A 7,716-nucleotide genomic window follows, 5' to 3' on the forward strand; every position below is an offset into this window, starting at 1 on the left:
TGCCCAAGGGGTATTCTTCAATTCTTTCTTTGATCTCAGGTCTGAATTTTTCGTGGTTTGACTAGAATTCAAGAAAGAACACAAAAAAAACTTGTAAACTTCAACACATTTTTACCCATTTTTTAATATTACCACCAACACAGCTTCCACATAAATTATTTGTTATAGTTCATTTTATGCGACCCCGGCTAAAACACTTCAATTAATATAAATATATTCATATTGTATAAAATATATTGACACTTCGCGACTTATTAAATGGTGAACCTCAACTTCAACGATTGTAAAACATTTTTGAATATTACCATCTATAACACACTAATTTCAGTGTCATTAAAAACGTTTTGTATCATTGTAAGAAAATAACATTCTTTAAGTGCATAAAAACACCAAAGCTTTACTATTTTACCAGAAGTGATAGAGTCAATGAAATCCAACTAAACATTCAGAAAGTTGCATTAAATAAAATTATCAGGAGCTGGCGATGCAATCTACGACTCATTGACTCCGAATCCAACTCGTAGTACTGTTTGAAACTTTGCAAAAACATTTTAGCTAAATCCAGAAAAAATAGTTTGAGTCGAAAAACTCCATCTGATACATCAATGGTTTCCAACAACCAATCACTTCTGTCAGCACAGCGGAGGCAAACTTATAAAAATTCATAACTTTTGATTTCTGAAAACAAGAAAAAGTAACAGCCGGGTTTGCCTACAGAAATATACCCTCCGCATGTGTGAGTTGAGACTTTTACGAGTATATATAGACAGATCGAATACGGGATACATAGCCAATTTTTGTTCTGTAAATTGTATACCCAGGCAGTTTCAGAATTTCGTCTCCTTTCTTGGACGTATAAACTTTCCGACAATAACTTCGAAATATTTGGTGTACAACTTCTCGATTGTTGGCGTTCTGTTCAAAAATGTGACTTCGATGAAAGCCCAAAAGTTTTGAATTTTTGTACAGACGATACCTGAAAGAATCGACTGATATCGTCCATTTTGGAAGTGGGCCTAATTTTAATTCGGTCAGCGTAAGATTTACAGCTTTTGGACCAATACTGATATAACCATTGACTCACCCACGAAAAATACAATATCGCTGTAAACAAGCCCTCAAGTGCATCGAACCATATTCAAAAGTACTCTAGGTCTCGAAAAAATCGAATTGGACTTTGCTCGCGATTTTAGGGAAACATTTTGAAGTCTGCCTGGGGAAGTGTCCAAAGGAAGCTTGAACAAAATATTGCGAGATCCAAATTTTGGACAAAATCTTTTGATCTGTTCGAGAGTTATAATGCGCTCGAGCCATACAGACTGACGGACGGACGAACTGGGATAAATCGACTCCAAATTGTAACGCCTAACAGCTGAGGGCACAATATCATGGTGCTCTTGAACCAACGTTAAACCGGAAAGTTCTTGCGGATTCTGAAACAGCAATATTCATAGACGAGAAAAATCCAAAAACAAAAAAATCGCTGGAGGGATTTTTAAATAAATCGCGGTCAAAGTTCACATTTTTAGGTTTTCGCGACTTTGCTTGGAAACTGCAAGTCCTATCGAAATGGGGCTAAGGAAAATGGATCCTCGGTTGTTCCATTTTTGAGATATATGTATATGTTTAAGTTGGGAAATTGCTGTCATGAAATTGTTTTATAAGGAGACGATACAGTCAGTGATTTGTCCCAACTTGAATTTCTATATCTCAAAAATAGTAAAACGTTGGAAAATATCATAAAAGAACAAGAATTTTCACTGCTACAACATTTTTTTATTTCCATTTGGATAACGCTTGTGGTTTTTCAGCTAAATGGTCAAAACCTGAAAAACCCTAAAAATGCGTTTATTTTATTTTTTTCATATATGAACCCAAGTGTAAGCTTCATTCGTTTAAAGTTGATTCAAGAGCACCGTTATATACAATACAAATAACAGCAGATTTTAATACAATACCAAATAACCAAAGTTTGAGCATTAATTTCGTTTACGGTTGCTTTCAGCTACGAATTTGTTACTGATAGGAACAAATTCAGATGTGCATGCTATTTATAGCAGATATCATCACAACAATGATGCACAACAATAAATTTTTCTCCATTTTTTTCTCCCACTATTTAGCAATAAGTTAATATAAAATAGGAATACAAAATTTTGATACAGGCAGTATATCAATTTGCTAATTGGTTTTCGAGATATACTCCACGGAAACCCCTTGATATGTCGTACATATTGTCCAATAGGCACTTCATTTCATGTACTTCTAATCCGCACAATAATGAATTTGTAATCTTTTGAACACGAATTCCAAAACACAGCCATGACTTAAGGGAGGAATTCATTTTTACTGGAAGTTTCTTTCAAAGAGCGTATTCAAACAAAAAAAAAAATCAATATTTCTTCAGACAACTTGTTGACAAAGTACATTTTCAGTACAGAACCTTCAGAACAATATCAGATTTCATTTGAAATTTCAAATACAAAAATTATTTTAGGAAAAAAAATCGAAATAATTTGTTAAAGTAGCTCAACAAATTTTGTCGAACCAAACCATTTCGGGGGGGGCCCGGGCCCCCCGTGCCCCCCCCCTGCGTACGTCCCTGCTTCGCTTTAAATTCATTTTGACAATTATCTCTGTGAAAGAGTTAAATAAAATCCGTTTAATTGGTGGAAATTAGGTCTGTCTGTTGAAATGTCTAGTCTGGGCGTTTGTTAGCGAAATTGTGATTTATATTGAATTTTGTGTGTGTGTGTATGTTTGTGTGAATGTAAAGTGTCTGTCTGCCTGTTTTTGATGATTTTATAATGCGTCTGTGATTTTAAATTAATGATGAGTTTTGAAATTATTGTTTGTTTTTTTTATACACACTAATGTATATTTAAGTTCCGGAGCGACATGATGCACCCATTCTTAGCTGATTCTTAGCCTTTTAATAATTATTAAATGGGTATAGGTTCAGAAGATCGACGTTTGCAAAAAGCATTTGCAATTATGTGGCAATTACATTGAAATTGACGGGCTGTTTTCAACTAAATAAACACCGTTTTTTCTTTGACAAAAACAATAGATCACAAAAGAAAGCGTTTATGTTGACATGAAATCGCGAAAACCTAAAAACCCTAAAAATGTGAACTTAGACCGCGATTTTTTTTTTTGTTTTTTGATTTTTGTCAATTACGAAATCATTGGTAATTAAGCTCGACTCTAACGAGAAATAAATTAAAATTAATATTAAAAATGATCTTCGCCCTAATAATCAAAATTTTTGTCTCCGAAACCCTGGTCCTGGCACAAGGACTTCCTACGCTTTTTAAGTTTAACACAATCTGAGAAGTGGACCGTATTTATACATACATACGTCTTCTTAACAGGTTCAGCATCGCTCATGTGACATGGCCAAGCCAAGGCAACCGTTGTATTCCGATATGTTTAACAAACTATTTCATTGTATAGCCCATACAGATGGTGATTTAAACGGCGTCGGTACACACCGTCAACGAATATTTTTTCCTAGACCTTTCGAAGATTTTTTTTCTCAAACACACCAAGCACTGTCTTATCTGCTCGCGCAAGTTGCCATGCTTCGGAACCATTGACTTTGTTTTTAAGCTGCAAACTTAAGTCAATATTGCATCTGTTGGTCACTACTATTCTCATTCTTATTTCACAACTGATGTAGTTTGTTGTGTTTATGGCAGTGCAGAGGTTGACGAAGACTTTAACTATCCCAAAATTATAAGTAAAATAAAAACACTTCCATAGTTGGTCCGAAGTCTGTGGACGCATTTCGCGTTGATATCATTAACTTGATCTTGGAGCCGTTTACTGCCAGACCCACTTTAGCAGATACTCTTTCGACTTTTTCAAATGGAACCAGTTCTTCTTTTACTGATCGACACATGATTTCAATGTCGTCGGCATAAGCAAGTAACATGTGGCTATTGGTATATATTCTATCACTTCTTTTCCAGCAGAATGTTGAAGAGGTCATACGAAAGGCTGTCTCCTTGTCTGATAGCACTATTGGTACTAAACTGGTCGGAGAGGTTCTTTCATATTTTAACTGAGGGCCGGATGTGAGTTAAATTCACTTACAAAGCCGAATGAGCCTTGAGGGGGTACCAAATTCAGACATCGCTTGGCTGCTTAATAACACTGTGCAACATTTTTAAGGTAATCTTGTGCAAACAATTGGAACTGAGGATTTTTGGAAAAAACTAAACAAACAACAAAAAGCCTAGTTGGGTTTTGTTGTGTCAGATCCAGCTGGATTTTACGGCCCATCTAAACATGATTAAATATTGTAGATAAGGGAACGAATGAAATATTCGGAGAAATAATGAACTCGAAAAACTACATTTGTTGTCTCAAAAGATGTCCGCCAATATACCCCTTCTTGGATCTTGATGTGTTACTGGAAGAAAATTGACGATGTGTAAAGTTTTGCGAAATCGGATACTCAATTCGTAAGTTTTTGAGCTAGTAAGTCATTTTATTAAGAGTTTTTATGTCATTATATCAGGTAAGTATGGACTTGCCCCCGAAAAAAATTGTGCCGTCGTAAAAGGGGCCGCGAGCACATCTTTCTGCAGTGTTTCTAAACTCCACTTCTGCAAACATTTTACATTTCTGCGAGGGAGGTACCAGAAGGATTGGACGGACGTACTCCATATTCAAACCTGATCCATGCTTGGTAGAAACATTATGATGTACACAGTATATGGCGAATAACAAAAATGTTTTGCAATCGATGAATCCGAGTTTCACCCTATCAGAATTCGCGAACTGTTAATATATTCTATAAAGTATGACTAAAATTCTTTAAAATGAAGTGTTTTAGGAGGGATCCCATAATGTCGACCATTAAAATTAATTTTCGTGGAAGCTGTGTTGGCATCAATGTAGAAAAATGAGTAAAAATGGGTTGAAGCCAACAAGATTTTTTATGTTCCCATACGATTTTTGGCTTAACCTTACATTTTATAGACATATCCCCAAAGAAAGAATCATAGAATACTCCATGGGCAACAAGATTGTAGTGTATGATTTTTCGATATATCCACTGTATCCACCTAAAATTGATGCTGACATTTTGAAGTCGGAATGTCGGGGTTTTTTGAATTTTTTTAATAATCCGGACGCGCAAGAAGATTATATTCCAAACTCTTAACACGATTATAGAACTCGTGATCTTACGTCGTTTGATGCATATCTCATGAGTGTGCTCCTTACAGCATCCTAGTAATTGGAGTCGAAAGCCCAAAATTTGATGCGTGAATTTTCTTACAAAACCTATTTTTTGCGTGTAAAATTTACAACTGTCATTCCATTTCCTTTGAAACCCGCGTGAATTTAGTTGTTTTACGCGACGGTTCTAATGAAGCCTTCAGCTATAAAGTCCATCTACTAAAACCGCGGATATAGATACCTTGAAAATCGGAAAATCAGCAAAAATATATTTTGACAAATCCGCGTACTAAACCGCGATTTTCTTTAAAATTTTTTACATAAATGGAATCCTTTACTTGCGATTATAATATTTGCGAAAACGCGTGTCATAAAAGAAAAGAGATACGCGAGTAATATGGGTCTTTCACAAAAAATTGAATATGGAGGCACATCCGCGGTTCTTGAAGAATCTAATTAAAATTGTTATATTTTGACGTATTTTTGATAGGCGCTGATGAAACCGGATGCGCATCAAAATCGTATGCACATTGCGCGACTTTTACCAACTTTAAGGTTTTTTGCAGTGTATGATGCAACTGGCGGCACACAATGGCCCCTGAGTGAAACATCGAAATATGCATAAATTTTGAAAGAGATTGATTCGCTGTATCAAAAAACGAATGCGCATCAACCGACTTTAACTAATTCGCGAATAACGGGCTTTTTAATTTTAATATTAATTGCATGATTGTAATTTCAATATTACTCTTAATTTCCTACCCTTATAAGTTATCACAGTAATCAGTTAAACTCTCGCGATTGTAAACCATATTTTTTGATGAAGTTTTAACAGTATACATTCATTATTCTATGGGATTTTAGCAAAATAGTTGGAGAACTCCGAAATTTTTTTTTCGAATTTTTAGAATCAAACCAAAAAAATATTTGCAACAATATTTTCCAACAATAAGTTTTTCTCTTTTGTTGTTGCTATAATATGCAATTTATGTACCCAATCTCCATAAATTTGGTATCATATTTTTCTACGCATTGTCTAGATTCCGCATATATTTTTTAATTTATTTTTTGAGGGTTTGTACAGATTCTGGGAAAGGATAATTTGGATTTACTTCAAAATTTTTTTTTATTATATGTTGATTTTCCGCGAAAATAATAATAAATTTAATAACTTTTTAAACATCCACGAATAGATATGGAATGCTGTTAACGATTTATGCATACATTTTCTCATAGAGATATTTTTAAATATTTTTCTTTAGAATAAAATACCGCTATAACTTTTGCGCGCATTGGCCAATTTCGTGAACGCGAGTAGATTTGAAACCGGATTTTTTTCCTTTACCTCTATACCAAAAATCGTAGATGTGCTCGCAAAAAAAATTTTTAATTTTTTTCAAATGGAATTGCAAAGGAATTTTGTTATTCGCCATATACCAAATCGCTTACTCTTTTCGAGAGCTATCGTGCGCACCATTTTACAAATAAATGTGGATCTTTTGTGGGAGAGGTACCCGAAGAAGTGGACCGATATAACCCATCTTGGTATTTAAACTCAGTTTGGACGAAATATTACGGCAGCCAGACGCCCAAACGTACGTCTAAACCATCATTCGTACCATCATCGTACCAAACCACTTTTGTAATTCCATCAAAAAAAAAAAAAAAAAAGAATGGCGAGCACATCCGTTATTTTTGGTGGATTAAGAAAAAAATCCAGGTTTCAAATTTGTTCGCGTTCATAAAATTGGATGCTACACCCAGAAGTTATGGAAGGATTAATTCCCTTATAATGAAAAAATATTTAAAATTTCCCTTGTAGTTGTAATTAGAAAATAAATGTTTAAAATGTAAATTTAATATCCAGAAAATAAATGTAATATGAATATACAAAAATTATAAAGATTGATTTTATAACTTGTATGCTACAGCAACAATAATACCCCGTTTGCACTTAACCGAATTTAATAAACCCACTGGGCATAGCGCAAACGTCAAAAAGCTCTAATGCAAACGCCGTTTAAAAGGGGGAAACTTATGGTCTGTTGCTCTAAAACGATTCGAATTCAAATTCGTTCGAATTATTACTAAGCTCATGTTGTTGTAGGAAATGTTTTTTGTGTATTTAAATACATACGGTAAATTTCAAATTTCATTTACAATACCATTGAAAAAAATTTAAAAAGCCTTTTTTGGGAGCACATCCGCGGTTTTTGTACATGGGTTAAGAAAAGAATTACGGTTTCAAATCTGTTCGCGTTCACAAAAATTGGATGCTGTGCCTAAAAGTTATGGCGGGTTTTATTCCCTTATAAAGAAAAAATATTTAAAATTTCCCTTTGTGTTGTAATAAGAGAATTTATATATAAGTCGTTAACAGCATTTGATTTCAATCCGCAAATACTTAAATATTTGCTAAATTCATTTTTATTTTCGCGGTAAATGAAAATTATGAAGAAATCTTGGAGTAAATTTTATTTATTCTTTCTTAGCCCACTAGTAGCTAGTTTTATTTCTCGTTTAGCT

This window comes from Musca autumnalis, unplaced genomic scaffold, assembly GCF_047663935.1.
Source record: "Musca autumnalis isolate F117 unplaced genomic scaffold, ASM4766393v1 scaffold_4, whole genome shotgun sequence".
NCBI lineage: Eukaryota > Metazoa > Arthropoda > Insecta > Diptera > Muscidae > Musca > Musca autumnalis.